We start from the raw sequence: 17,024 nt of genomic DNA on the forward strand, positions 1-17,024 counted from the left end.
TGACAATGGAAACCGTGCGTAATTTTTGAAATTACTTAGAAAATATAAAACACGTCATGTAAAAAAAAAGAATTACGAAAGGGAGACAATATTAAGTAAATATTTTTAAGCAAAAAATATCAAACAAATCAAGAGAGAAGGTAACTAGGAGGAAACTTAACCAATAATATTTAATGAAACACCAAAGGGTTTAATGGCTTAACAGTAATAGACTGCTGTTTACGGGCAAATGCTGGGACTAGTAAAATACAGCCGAGAGGGAACAGAACTCGACACAGGCCATGTGTATTTTTTTTTTTTCGTGACACCTGCTCTTGAACCAGAACTGACATGCATTATGGAACAAAATTAGTTTTCAATTTCTACATTTCTCAATTTACCATACGCTACTTTTGTACATTATGAACTTTGTCCCTAAATGGTTTTCACATTGAAATGTATTATTTAAAATAGTGAATGAAACATTATATTTATTACTTAATTATAAATATATGGGTAAAGAAACACGGTGCCCAGGCCATGAGGTAGTACAATCAACTCTTACGATTTTTACAGACTTACAGGCTCACAAAGAAGCCATTATTTACTTAATTGATGCGAGATATAATATGTTAATTTATTTAACCAAACCCAAAGAAGCTAATGTGAGTTAAATAATCTTGTAAAAAATTTTATTCTGCCCAGTATGTTATCATATCATTGCGTTCTTTCACTGTCAGATTTGAAAGATTTGCAGATCAATTTAACGCTCCGCACATGTAACCTATGCATAGTCTAAGTTAGCCTTTGATCCTGACAAGGTGATGGCCAAAGTATGAGAGGAACTATTAATGACGTTCACTCACAGAATTTCGTCTGCATATGTTGAACCTAATTCGGTCTCATATGCTTCTGTGCCTGATACACTTTTGCCATCCGCGTGCATGATATATCACCTGTCCCCTTTGTCAAATATCTATTGGGGATCCTCATAAGCAGTTTCATCCATTCTCAGATGTAGGCACGTCCCAGAATGTTTGGGACCCGTAGGCAAAATCCACTGGAATGGGAGATCACTTTGATGTTTCGTCAGCGCTAAAATCCGTCTGTATGGCGGAAACAGCCCCACCGTGAATACGGAGTAGTAATTGGGGATTATCCTGTCAAATTAAATGACTGAGAGAAAGTGACCCACTTGGATGGCATGCATTTATAATCCAAATGCATAAAGAATTACTTTTAATTTGCCAATAATATTGCAATTTTTATTGCTCAGCTACGAATTTTTTAACTCAATCGAAGAACAAAAATATTTTTGCTTAAATAGGTTTGTATTTAAGATGCTATGGATTTCATAACACTTTAAACGTTAAATAACGTATGAAGATGAATTTTACATTTTAAATCGCTTGCTATGATTTATGTTTCATCACAAAAACAAATAGAGTGTATTAATAATGCACATCTACGTATATTTGATATTGCTACTCCGGGAAAAATATTTATTTTTAATAAATTAACTATGATAGAACTATATTTTGCAACTGTTAATAAATTAGTCAAAGATATATTCTTGAAGTTGAATGGCTATTTGGCAAAGGAAAAGGGTAATGCTACTCAGAAAAATATTAAAACTCGGTGACTATTGTTTGTTCATGCGTCGAAATTTATTCACTTATTTGCAACGGTCGTCAAAGAAGAACACGTCTACTAATAATGCATTAAAAGTCAACGTAGTACTAAGTTAAGTCTGTCCTGATTTCAAATCCTACCACAGATTTGTATTTGTCCTTTTTGTCCATTACATTCATTCCTGTTTATTTGTTACAATCATTTCCTCTAATGTCTCCCTTCATTGCTCTCTTATCGCGTTTTGGTCCGTAGCTTTCTCTTCGAATGCTCCCTCCCTTTTCTCCGAGGCAGTCAAGGCTAATAGTGAGAACGAGTTACTCTCAACCTCCCCATTATTGAAGTTCGTCGTGAGACCTGAATCGCTTCTGCTCCGCCGGGATCATTTCGCCAGTTCGTGATGAATCTGCTTTCAACAGATTCCGCCGCTCCGTCGCATTCGGGCGTTTGAACCAAAGTATTCCTTTTATGGAGGAGTTTCGGGCACGCAGAATTCTCGCATCAATTAACAAAGTTTTGGGGTGCATGCCCGGACTGCGCTTTTCTCGGTGGAGGGTGGGCGTTATGCTAAAGAAATGCAAATCAGGCAAGTGCAAGATGGGAGGGAGAGAGAAGCAAAGAAAATGAAAAGACGGATGCAATTTCAGATGATAATGGAAAGAATGCGATTGCTTTTGAAAAGAAAGTCAGTAAATATAATATAACTGCAAATTAATTTTCTTTCTATTTCATTTACTGCCTTAGAAGTTAAAATTAGTAGTTGTCGTCTTTCGGAAATAGAGATTAGTAATTTTAAAGTAATATAGGCACTGAAATAGCTTCAACTAAGGTCTACTCATAGTAGAACTGAAGAATAATATAAGTAATAGTTACCAATAGTATAGGAATCATAATTCTCAGTCATTCATGTGTCTTGAGATTCTGTAGTTGATAAAGAGGAAGGAACTGACAGTCTACTTTAATCGCTCCACATTAATTGTTTTAAAGTAGAGATAGCTAAACTTGGCTTCGGAGGTTACCATGGCATATCAATTACGTCGTCTTGGATAACCTCTAATGATCTTCCTGGTCAAATATCCACTCAGTTACATCGCTTGGGGATAAAAATGCAGAAAACCGCTTTAGCACAGACATCGAGGAGCGAATACTTCTACTCATAAATATGAACTTTGGCCATATTCTTGTGGATATGACCAATGAATAACTTGTAGGAAAAGTATGACAAAATCGTGTTTTAAAGGTCCAGAGTATTGTTGTTTCACACTAAACATATTCATATTAACATTCGTGGCTCTCGAGACACATGTAGCAAACGTTTTACATGTTAATGTTTCCTTTCTAAACACATTTTCTTCCTCAATATTTGTGTCCCCTTATTCTTTGAAGGCGTAATACATTTAATATACCTTATATTAAATATTTACTGTATAGATTTGATATATCTTAAATGAATTATTAACTGTTACAATTAAAAGAGCCGTATCGCTAATTGCTTAAATATTTCATGACTAGAGGGATCGCGGTTAAAAGCAGAAGGTATATTTTAGAACTTGGGTAATTCCAGAACTAATGAGTCTTCTGAGATATTGTTGCCAAAAATAATTTAACAAGGATACTCGTACCAGAAATATAGATTAGAATATAAGAAATGTTTAGCTGGCTTAATTAGTTTTGTACTTATATGATATGGGAAATTATAACTTTTATGACCCTGGCGCACCCAAAATCTAAGTGTAATAAATATAAATCATTATAAAACATAACTGAAAATTGGTCTTGCGCTGTATAATGTACTCTTTTGGTGATAGTAGTAACTTTTAATTTCATATTTTGAATACAACCACGCATATATATATAAAAGATATGTAGAAGCACTCAAGAGAACAACATATCATTTGAGCGGAAGAATAGAACAACACCAAAATTTCAATAAAGAAAGCGTAAAAGGACACTTACGCTGAAGAAATTTTAATGATATATACGAGGGTCATCCGGAAAGTAGTACCCGTTCGTGAAATAAAGACACAAAAGTAAATATTAACAAACATAAAAAATTTTATTTGAAAGAGGATACTTTAAACTACTTCTCAACATAATCTCCAAGCAAATTAAGGCATTTGTCATAACGTGTGACAAGTTTCTGTATTCCTGCTGCATAGTCCTTCGCCGCCAGCTCATTGAGATACGCGAGGGACCCATCTTGCACAAATTTTTGCATAATGCAGATGGTGTTTAACAATTTCATGAACAATTGTTCGAGAAACATTGGGAAAATGCTCACAGATGTCATCAATTGTGACGCGCCGATCGTTCCTCACGAATTCGTCAACTGAGCTCACCAGTTGGTCTGTAATGACAGACGGTCTCCCCGAACGCTCATCGTCGTGTGTGTTCCCCCTCCCCATGTTGAAGTTGCGACACCACCGCCGAACAGACGACTCGTCCATTACATTGTCTCCATACACCTCCTTTAATTGGCGATGAATATCACATGGGCGAACGTTTCTTGCATTGAGGAATTTAATCACTGCCCTCACTTCACAACTGGCGGCGTTCTCAATTTTTTTAAACATTGTAAACAATCACAGAAACAACACAGGCAATGCTAGCGTCACGCAACTTGGCTCAGAGAAGGCAGACAAGCCACTGAAGCTATCTGACCTCGTCCAGCGGCTACTCGCGTCGTCAGCACTTCATGCGGCACGAACGGGTACTACTTTCCGGATTACCCTCGTATATATATTACATTGCTGAGCTGTTTTCAAAGTAAACCAATATTTACATAGATAGTCATCTAGATCTTAATAATTTATCAATAAATTGATAGTGAAAAAATAAATTGATAACACAGAACCTAAAAATATATAAGATTGAGTTTCATGACCTAGGTCAGCGTTCGACCTTGCGTTTCTTAACCCCGTAAGATCTTTCTATTTCTTTAATCGATAAGAACGCAGTCAAAAGATATTTTAACCTTTAAAAAAACACCAATTTGAACAAATTTAATTGCAAATGAATATAAATAATTCTAAAATCGTTATGCGTTTTTTTAAGTCATTCATTCCCCTAGCCCTATTAACAAAAATATCGCGAACGAGATGTATTTAAATTTAAGAAAAGTTCATAAATTCACACTGCAGCAACGAAATTTCAGAAACGCAACAGCGAAATTGCGCTCAAATAAGGTCAAAATTGGAATCTTAAAACTTTGACTGCGTCGCGGTCAGTGCTCAAAAAAACACATCGCTCCCCACGGGCTACGATTTTGGAGAGTCAACTCCAGTGACCGGGAATGCAGGGCAAAAGGACTGCTGAGGGGGCGCAGGGGAGAAAGAGGCTTTGGATGCTGGAGGTTGAAACGGTGGAGGGGCAACCCTCGTAAATATGAGGCGGGAAATGTGAGGCACCTGGCCCATGTGAAATATTGCGCAAAGTTTGGAGATGCCGCCGTGGGGAAGGGGCGGGAGAAGGAGTGAGAGAGAGAGTGTGTGTGTTTGTGGGTGGTCGGGGTGGGAAATGGCCGCGCGCTCGGGAGGAGAGCGAGAGGAGGGCAAGAGAGCGAAGCAGCCAGCCTAGAGGCACCATGAGCGGCATCGCAATGAAAACTATTTGAGCGCCGAACAAGTAGCCTTAACCTCTTGACTTTGAGAAATTGCGGGTTGCGCGCACTCCGGGGAGCGAAAAAAACTGATCTGAGGAACCGCCGCGTTCTTTAAAAAGCAAGAAGGGTGTGAGTTGGATGAAAAAAAACAAATAAAAAGGAACATCATACGCCGAGGACGAAGGTTACCATGTTGGGTGATGGCGATGAGAAAATTTCGGAGCCTTTATAATTAATCTCGCAATGGTGCAGAGGAGAAGCGCCTATTCAAGATGCACGTGGATTGCGAATGCGAAAAATTTCGGTCAAAAAACTGAGTAATGCAGAGTTGGGGTCGTAATTTACGACTTACCATGAGAGAGAGCACCGAGAGTGGTGGTGTACTCTTAAGAGAAAGAGAGAGAGAGAGAGAGAGAGAGGAGAAAAAAAGAAGAACAAAAAGGCGAGATAACAAAATGATTCAATCACTTTTTTTTCATCCATGCCATTTGTTTATCACCAAAAACGGTTTTCAAAGGCGACTGCCATTTGCAGCAATGTTAATTATTGCCTACGCATACATTTAATACCTAGAGAAGAATTAAAATTGAAGGAAAGAAACGTAGTAATTACGAGGGAGGGCAAAGAACGATCTTTAAACAAAAACTATGCAAAAAAAAGAAGTTACATCTATTCTTCATTATTTTTTATTTTATGGGTTAAACCCTAAAAAAAATTTTACATATATAATATTTGACTACATTTTTAGAAAAATATATAATTTTACATAGAAAGTAGACACTGTCAATATTTTTTCCTTTAATTTTCGAATTTCTGTCAATTTTCTTGATAATGGAGAATTACCACTGGGTAACGGTAAAAATAACGTCATAAATAATATCAGATTGCTTATACGACTTTCGTAATGGTATAAACAAATTCATCGTAAATAAAATTATGATTAATGATGAAATAGGAAATGGCACTAGACTCGCCATTATATATTTCACCATTGTTACAGATTTTTCGCTCAATTTTCCGTAATTTCACTAAATCTCCAACTTGATCATTGACCGCTTGACCATAGGTTTCAGCAATTAAGTAAAACAGTTCAATAATGGGAAAAATAAGGGCTATAATAAATTTCCAAATTCTCTCTTCCTTTTTTAATCAATCTAAAGTAAAGTATACGGAGGACGGCATTCCTCCAAAAATGACATTATTTGCACCATAATGTGCTCTATCTGATTTTCAGTTGTGTGAGTTCTCAGTTTTAAAACTTTTCAAATGCATTCCTTTCCTTTCTCAGATCTGGGGAGGATGAAAAGATCGTTTTTGCTTGGTGACATTCTTTCAAAAGATAAAGTATCTCCAAGATGGAAATTAATAGGGACGAAGACTAAAGAAGTTAATTCAATTTCCGGAAGAAGATATGGAGGTTGAATGTGAAAAGTAGAGCAAGATGATGGCATATACTAAGGTTATTAATCTCTTTCTTTGGTTTGGGGGCCTTTAATTTTGTGGCGAGTGTGAATCACATTCAGCGAGTAAAATCTTTAGTTTTATTTTAGGAATGACAACTTATGTATTTGTACTTTACATACAGGGAAAAAGGAGTCAAAATTGGCATTTTGAAATGGGAAGGATATTTTTAATATAATTTAACAAATTATTTATCAATAAAAATTTGAAAAACGTCATAAAATTTAATTTAGAGATTCACTGAAGAAATCCATTTCTTGCAAAATGAACTCTACGTTTCACAGCCATATGTACATATTTCTAATTTTGCATGGATTGCAACGTGGCTAGATGTCTGATTAAGACAGCAACAGCATAGATAAATACTAATTGATTTCAAAGTTAGTAAAAATAATGAGAAATCTCCATTTTCTACGACTAAATAGATCCATCAATATTCCAAAACTGACTAAGGACTGAAAAACTTTGATATCTTCTTAGCGTATCATTTTATAGCATGTAATATCAATATATAATCTTTTCAATGCAATTTCGAAGGAAACGCTTAAAGCAAACCCATGATAAATTGGGCATTTCAAATGTATATTTCCTGATTCACTTCAGCAACAGAGGATATCTTTTTCATGTATAAATATGAGACGGAATTAAATTTTACGAATACTACAAAGAATCCCATGTTATAAATTGAATTAAAGCTCCCGGTACGTAGAAAGCTTCACCATAAAAAATGATCAAGTTAAAGGCACATTTATGCTAGTGGAAAGATCTTAAACTAAAAAATATACCAGATACTTTAATTTTTTTAATCTTAAACATTTTTTCAAGACTACTGGTCGAAAAATAACAAACTACAAAGATTGAGGTGAATTTTTTTATAGCAGTCGTAATTTCATTAACGACGCTTCTATTTTAAATAAAAAGCAGTGTTAATCTGCCTTATGCCTCGTTTAAACCAGTTTTTATCAGGAAGACATTATATTAATCAGAGTAACAGGAACAACCATGGATGATATTTTAAATAAGATTACGCCTTGGGAAATATTATTACAGAGGTGAAAATAGGTAAAAGAAGAAAACTAATTCGAGCGTGCCTTTCATTGAACTTGTAAGTTCTTTTAAAATATAATTGATGGGCATGAAAGAAGTTTTGAATTTAATTATATTTCCCAAAATAGTCAATTTTCAATTTTTCTTTATTAAAGAAGATGATTTTTTTGGGAAGAGTAAACTCTTACCCAGAGGGAATAGAGAATTATGGAAACGAAGCAAAATACTAAGAAAATCTTCAGCAAAAGGCGAATAACAACGCGTTACCTTTCTTTATTTAGTGCTATTTTTTATAAAAGTAATAGGGGCTTACATTTTATAACTAAGATTGAAATGGAGAAAGAAGTACATTTTGTACAGAACTTGATGATCTCGGGGGAATAAACCTCCGCCGACTTGCCCGATATAACACTTTCCTCGCAATGAAATTCCTCAGATTTGAATTTAATCTATCTAAAATTCATTAGTGCATATATTATTTGAATTCGAAATATTTTAAGTAATTTTACTCAATTTTGTTTTATACACAGTAATAACTGATTAAATTACGACGGTGGTCCCAGAAGTGGCCGAAATGACCTAGATATGGCGGTAGTTGTTTAAAAACATCACTGCGTTAAAAAATACGCAATCTATAAAGCATTTGTTTCAAGTTTGAAGATGCCTTATTGTTCAGTATTTGTTTGGCAGCTATCAATAGTGAACTTTTTCAGTGTATTTGTGAAAATGGAAAAAACTGGTCATCATTATGTGATAAAATACTTTAATTTGAAAGGCCTCAGCCCAAGCTATATAAAAACTGAACTACATTCTACTCTGGGGGAGTCTGCTCCTTCGTTTACAACAGTATAATATTGGGTAGCAGAGTTTAAACGAGGCCGTATGAGCTGTCAAGACGAGCATCGCATTGGTTGACCAAATGAGGCAATGACTCCAGAAACAGTGAAGAAAATCCACAAAGTAATACTGGATGACCGTCAACCGAATGTGTGCGAGCTAGCAGAAATATTAAGCATTCCAAAAAGTGAGGTACATGGCATATTAACTGAAATTTTGGACATGAGAAAGCTGTGTGCAAGATGGGTGCCGCGTTTGTTCACACTCGAGCAAAACCAGTGTCGTGAAGATATTTCAATTGAGTGTTTAGCAAAGGTTCACAGCAACATAGCAGAATTTTTGCGCCGTTCATAACCATGGATGAAATATGGATCTATTACTTCATACCCGAAACGAAGGAACAATCAAAAAATACATTCAAAAGCAATAACCGGCTCCTAAGAAGGCAAAGACCGTTTAATCTGCAGGCAAGGTAATGGCGTCGTTTTTTTGGGATGCTCGTGGGATAATTTTCATTGACTATCTTGGAAAAGGAAAAACTATCAACAGTGAGTATTATGCGAAATTATTTCAAAGTTTCAGCCAAGAAATCAATCAAAAGCGGCCGCATTTGGCTAAGAAGATTGTTAATTCATCAAGACAGTGCACCAGCTCAAAAATCCGTAAATGCAATGGCCAAAATTGATGAATTAAAGTTTGAAAAGCTATCTCATACACCCCATTCGCCAGATTTAGCCCCCTCGGATTATTTTCTGTTCGAAAACTTGAAAAAATGGGTCGGTGGTCAAAGATTTCCCAACCATGAAGAAGTAATGTCGAAAGTCAATGGCTATTGTGAGTATCAAGACAGTTCTGGTTATAAAAATTGCATCGAACTTATTGAACATCGCTGGGAAAAGGAGTAAGAGCTGGAAGGAGATTATGTTGAAACAATGTACATTCTTTTCCAAAATGTTTGTGTTCTCCTTGTTGGGTCGGGTACTTCTGGGATTACCGTCGTATTTTACTAGCTTATTTTAAAAGTATTGCGGCAAACTGATAATGCAAGAAAATTCAGTGCCCAAGATTTTAAGCGCAAAAATTTAACGAAAAATTACATATTTTACCTAGTCCAGTCATGGATTAACATAAAATAAAAGGAATTTTATCTCTTCTCTAAAGTGATAACCGTAGATTAATTGAGGCACTCAAATTGAATCAACACTAAATTTATTGGCACATCAACTGACATTACTGTTGTTTGAAAGAATTAATACGAAAATGATTTGATATTTTAAAATATTCTACCATGTTTGCCAAAGCAATGTGTCGACCAAGGTTTTCAGTTGGCATATATTGGAACCAAATTTCGTTTTTCTGGAAAATAAAGCGATACGACAGAGACAAAAGTAATTTGGCTGAAGTATTTCACTGCACGCAACTCTCTTCAACAAATCATCCGTCCGAAAAGACCTTCTCAGGAAAGGAAAATGAAACCTGGAGGTCAACATTAAAATTTTTTCACAGAAAGTTCTGATTGAGGTCTTCAGAGGCATAAAGGTTTATGATTCAGAAATTACTTTTGAATCCTTTCAAAGGAATTGCCTAGAAATAACCGACGTGCTTTTGCATAGTCAGATCGAAAGCAACGTAAGTGACTTTAATCTATGCAGAGATATTACGACAGGCTGTTTCAACTTAACTGAGTCGGAAATAATTCTGTGTACTTTTATAAGATAAAAAGGTTTAATTATTGTTCAAAGATAAGTTACTGACCTCATAAAGTTATAATACGGAATTCGCCACTCCCATATAATACTAAGTAGTGACTAAAACCGTAATTCACTCCAAATAAACACTAGAAAGTTTCATAACTCAAGTTTAATGGAAAATATTTTTTAATTCAAATCTCTTGGAAAATTTTATGGACCAAATTTAATAGTTAGGTAAATTTAGAACATGTTATTGATAAGATGACTTAGAAAAACCTTTCCAAAATTCGCATAATTTCATGAAATCCTAGAATTTCGATATGTACAAGAAATGCACTTGGATAAATTTTCCCCCTTCATCTGAGGGCTGCTACTATCTTCGCGTCATGGGTTCACGTTAAATATGCTTTCAGTCACTCCGGTAACCCTGGGAGAAGAAGCTCCCAACCAGATCCCTCCTGTATCTGCTCACATGCCTAATACCTCGTCCTCATAGGCGGCACTGGATTTGCTCCGCACTAGGCGTCCGCTCAGGAGGGATCCAAGCTTAAGGTCGCTATGCAACCAACGCCAATGGAAAATGTTGGCCTATTGAGACTAGTGGGTCGGGATCCCGCGTTAATGAGGAGGCACTGGCAAACGGCAAGGTGCTGGTGATTACGTAGACTCACTGTTGAGGGTTCACAAGGTGAACGTGTGATGGAATTGATAGAGAGGGAATGATAAGGAGTAGTTATGTGAGGAGGAAGAATTAAAATACACTAAAATTAAGACAAAAGTTAAGCTAAAGGCTTGTTTTCAAATAGAGAAGACAGTAATCAACCGTATGATCTGTGGATCTGCTAACTTATTATCCGAGCGTTGAAGAAAATAAAAAGGAAAATGAAAGCACAAGAAAGTCCATTAATAATGAAGAGAATAAGTGAGGGACATAATATGATTCCATGCTTTTTTATCTCCACACAACTCACATTTCATCTAAAATTGTTTTGAAATATTTTCAAATCATTTGATGCAATTATTATCAATGAGTAATGATAGCATGTATTACACAAATTTTAAATAACAATGATGGTTATGTGTCGTTCAGTTAGCAGTTTTTATTCATGTTCTTGCTAAGACACGACGCAAGGAGAAATGACAGGGAATTTTTTAAAATTAAATATCTCCCTACTATTAACAGCATGAAATCTTAAAAAATTACAAAAGAAGTAGAAATTAATGAAAATTAAACAGTTACGAGTATACTAACAAATTCACTGGTATAGGATTGCAACAAATATATTTCGTAGCATCGATTTGCGAGAATTATAGACATTAGATTGTTAAACTGGGTTCTTCTGTCATAAAATAGTCAAATATAAACTGAAAAATCATAAGATACAATATAGATACACAAGAGTGTATCATTACGTATTAAAATTTTCATTGTTAAAACTAATTTAACAGCGCCTATGATGCGTAAATATTATTTTAAATCCTTCAAATTCTAGCTCAGCTGCAAGAGTGAACTATTACCTCATTATGTTATGCTAAGCGAACGTATTCTCACTTGGCACGATGCGCGCTGAACCCTGGACGGATGGACGCACGATGAGGCCCTGACGAGAGTAGAACTAATAAGTTATGGAGAATGTAGAGGAGGCAAAGTAACGAACTGGAAGAGTGAGGGTAAAGGTTCGCGATGATGAAGGGGTTTAGGAGCGCATGGGTATGACGAGAGGAGACTCTATGGGAGGCTGGGAAAGGCACGACGCGGAGGGTGTGTCTGGGAGAGACGGCAGGCCCGGAGAATCTGTGGCAATTAACATGTTACCACTGGAGTTTGGCATTCCAAGAGGAGGGCACGGCCTCGGTCAACAAGTAGGTTGGGTTGTCTATCGCACTTAAGCGCTTGGTTTCCGTTTCCTTCAAGTATGCCAAGCGAAAGGAGAAGACGCCTCTTATTTCATGCCTTCGTAATTGGAATTTTTGCAAAGATGAGAGACGAAGCGGTCAACGGCGTGGTTAAAATAATCCTCGGGTGTTAATTAGTGGCGTGAAAAAAAAGTTTTTATCCGCTTCCTTTCCTCTCATTCCCCCATCTCACGTTAAATGAAAAATAATTATTTTTCCTAAGAATACGTCCGATGTTTGAATTATGCCATGTATTTTTAAATGCGGTACATTGCGAAAATGTGCGATATTGCATTATGAAAATGAGTTGATTAATATTTGGGAAAATGAAAAAAGCGGCGTTATATTGATTTGATCGGATATCAACCATCGATGAAAAAATATGTGAAACTAATGAACAGCAAAATATCATCATTACGTTATGGCTAATAATTAGTAAAACGCATGAGTTATGACCGTTAGAAAATTTAAAACTATTAATTAAATATTTGCGCTATTTTTACCAAAAGACGACGGTTTTCCTGTTCCAATTAAACCAACCACTAGGCTGGGGCCCACGCTTAATTAATCGAGCATTAACCATCGAGGTTGCAATAAAATACAAATTCGTAACATGAGTGAATAAAAAAGACAAAATCGTTGAACTGCAACACTCGGATCCAAAGCTAAGCTGGCTTTCATCAAGGACAAAATTGGGAACTTGGAAATCCACTTTAACAGTACTAGGATGGATGATCCCTGGACGGTCGCATGCTCTACGGCCGGTGGAATTTCCAGCCAACTTTGCAGAGAAAACATCGGGCAGAGAATCTATTGGATCAGACTGTAACCCATCCGAATCAATATGATCATCAAAAAAAGGAACTTGAAATAGGGAAGATAGACCTAAATAGTTGCCAGGTTAAGATTATGCCAGGTTAAGAAAGATCGGCATTTTAGATACATTTAAACACACAGAACTCATATATATATCTATATACTCATTTTATCGAAACATATATAAGGAAAAGGGATAGGAACACACATAAAAGGACGAACAAAGGAGAGGTGGGGAAGGTGGAATCAAGCAGATCACGAATGTAAAAATATTTCCTAGACCGGGATTTGAACTCCGGATATTTCCACTTGCCGGGCGGAGGCTCTTAACCACTTGAGCTATCTAGAAAACGTAATTTACACTGAGATCTGCGATGCTTTATGCAACCAATTGCCCCGATTCTTTGGCCAAGAGATGGCGTTAGGGAGTCCACACTGTCATCCACAATGCTTTCACTGCCATCAACTAATTCACAAAAAACACTTGATATCGTCCAAGAAAACTGAATGCTTCCAGCTTTTAAAGGCCAAGTATAAGTGAAGGGTGATCCATACTCGACAAACACAAGTGGACTCTAGCGTCATGTTTCAGTGCATTGATGAAGAAAGGCTAAAAAATGTGAGAAGTGGATATGATATGGTTTCATATTATAATCATAACTCTAATATACGATTATTAAGTACTTAACAACCATAAATAATCTACTCGAATTACTTAAAAAAATAAATTGTAGAACAAGAAACCGCTTCAGTTGGGCAAGAGCTTAAAATTTCAGGAATCATGAAAACGAAAAATGTTATTATTGCCAAAGTGAATTATTTAGAATTGGCATGTCATTGTCATGTGGCATTGGCATTTAAAATTAAAGCAGTGAAAAATAGAAGCAGAATATATTAAAATTTATCTTTATTTTTATTTGCGATGCATTGAAAAGGAAAAAGGGCTTCCTCAAAATTTTAATCGCTATTAGAACTCTAATGAGCTGCCATGCTACTCTTAACCTGTTTGTATCCTCTTTTAGTTTCCCGCACTTCTTTTCTTCCTTTGTAGTCGATATTCCCTCTCTAAACTCCAAGTTCGATCGAAATTTCATATTTGCCATCATCTGAAGCGCGAAAGATCTTCTCAGCATGAAACTCTCTGGCTCTTCGAACTCATATCCATAATGCACAGAAAGGTGTCGTGTTTTGCCTTTGGCAAACTTCTCCCTTGTGTTCATTCCATCGCTACGCCATTCGCCCTCTTCCACCATGCCAAGGCTTCCGTGCCATCCGCTGCCGTTTTCCGAGGTATATTTCTCTGGTCCCCTTCCCTTCCCATTTCTCCTCAATAATCCCAATCCTCGGAAGTCCCAAACTCCTCCCCTTCTTTGCTTATCTACTGGCCATTCGTCGTTCTCAGACTTCCTTCCGTAGAAATAACTAAGGGTATGGAATCATGGGGACCATTTGGAGTGTCTCATCCAATATACATTCTAATATTCACATGTAAACAGTGTATTATTAAATTAGTTCGAGGAATTGGTCACCCTTATAATCATCAAACCAAATTTCATAAGCAATTGGAGGGCGCTTCTACGAACGTTGAAATTAAATGCAGAAACATGATTCCCCCGATTATATGAAAATATTAAATCTCGAGGACCGTAATCTCATGCTTGGGCGTGGGAGAAATTCTTCTTTTTTGAATTTCAATTTTATAAACTTCCGTTTTGCTGGGTAGCCCGTTGAAATAATTTCTCCGAAGCGCAATTCGAATTCACCAATAATCACGAGAAAGAGTGAAATGTCTTAAGGTTTAATAGACAAAAAGAAGTTTCGCATAGCCAATTTGATTATATATATTCGAAGGCTTAGTGCACGCGAATTCTTATTTTAACAGTTTGAATAGCCCTCCATAATTATATATATATATATATATATATATATATATATATATATATATATATATATATATAAATATATATATAGTTTCTGTGATTGTTTACAATGTTTAAAAAAATTGAGAACGCCGCCAGTTGTGAAGTGAGGGCAGTGATTAAATTCCTCAATGCAAGAAACGTTCGCCCATGTGATATTCATCGCCAATTAAAGGAGGTGTATGGAGACAATGTAATGGACGAGTCGTCTGTTCGGCGGTGGTGTCGCAACTTCAACATGGGGAGGGGGAACACACACGACGATGAGCGTTCGGGGAGACCGTCTGTCATTACAGACCAACTGGTGAGCTCAGTTGACGAATTCGTGAGGAACGATCGGCCATCCACCGTATAGCCCGGACTTGGCCCCTTCAGATTTTCATCTCTTTACAAAGCTTAAAGACTTTTTGGCAGGAAAAAGATTTGACAGCGATGAAGAACTTAAAGAAGGAGTGACCCTGTATCTCAATGAGCTGGCGGCGAAGGACTATGCAGCAGGAATACAGAAACTTGTCACACGTTATGACAAATGCCTTAATTTGCTTGGAGATTATGTTGAGAAGTAGTTTAAAGTATCCTCTTTCAAATAAAATTTTTTATGTTTGTTAATATTTACTTTTGTGTCTTTATTTCACGAACGGGTACTACTTTCCGGATGACCCTCGTATATAATATACATAATAAAATACCTCTCCATTCCTTATCAAAAATAATTTGTGTACAAATAGTTTATTTATTTGATACAGGGAATCATATATTTAAAATATGACTCAAACTCAATCATAAGGTAGGATTTTCAATTTGTAGTTTTAGCACAGTTCCATGATTGTTACCGGTGAGATATGTTAATGAGATTATGCCCCATTAAATCATCAATGAAATTAATCTATAATGCTGATTTATAATTTGACTTTTGGAATGAAACAACAACGAATTATATACAATGAGCATAATACCGCCTTGCTGAATCGAAATAATGTAAGCATTACAATTCAATTAACACCTAAAATTTTCAAGGAGAGATATACAGGTATTACATTACACCTGTATTCATTCCTTACATATTGGCATATTATAGAAATAATTAAGAGCATAGGAATTATTCAACATCATTTTCATTAAGTTGAAATTTATAACAACGTGGCTTCTTCTAGTTAAAGGAGAAACTTTTTTTTCTCTTTGTAGAAAATTTATAATTTATTGTATTCAATTGATGGCTAGATAACTCTCCGCGAAAGCAAGATTCTTATTTTTCTTTAAATGATTCAGGCAAAAATTCAACTGTCAGGAGACATAACCCAGGAGGGAAAACTCAATATGAAAATGCTATTATTTACTATGTTTATTTATTATATTTTTTACCTTTATATCTTTTTATTTATTATTTTGATAAACCTTTCAATCGTGAGATTGGAAAACGTGATTTTAGCGGTTCTTTGCGTCTGTGAATAATTTGACTCAATATCAAGGGAATTTCCAACCGCAAAGGAGAGGAATAAAATAAGTTCCAAGTATAGCGTCACGCACAAAATGATTGGAATGATTAATTCAGCAAAAATACATGATAATATTTCTATTAACAATGAAAATAATTTTTCACTTTTCCTTTCACCAATGTTAAAAAAGAAAAATAATGGCGAAGAAATTGGCACGTAAATTAAAAAAGCCGATTTCCAAACGAATCTACACCTTCCAGAGATAAAAGAATCAGTTTGCCATTTACAAATTGTCGTCAAACACCTACTGCTATTTCATCTACTTTTTATGCATGAGTAATCCATTGACCAATTTACTTTTGAGATTGAATACCTTACTTCTTAAAAATAAGCCAGTTAAATATCAATACATTCTTAAATTATGCTAAGAATTTCAAAACAAATCTGTGATGACCACTTTTGTACATAATTTTTCAAAAGCACAATTAAAAAAAGTGTATGAGTTAAAGACTGTACTTATCTAGAAGATATTACTTGGGCAGACTCGGCAACGAAGGATCTTACCTGCAAAAATAAACAATATATATATTATTAATTCATTTTCATCATCATGAAATCAAAAACTGATAAATTAGTCATACAAAAATTGTTCGCTTAAGAACTTAAGAACAACCCACCTCATCCATTTTCAATTAAAAGTCATGCATCAATT

This window comes from Hetaerina americana, unplaced genomic scaffold, assembly GCF_022747635.1.
Source record: "Hetaerina americana unplaced genomic scaffold, ioHetAmer1.1.p SCAF_7, whole genome shotgun sequence".
NCBI classification, from domain to species: domain Eukaryota; kingdom Metazoa; phylum Arthropoda; class Insecta; order Odonata; family Calopterygidae; genus Hetaerina; species Hetaerina americana.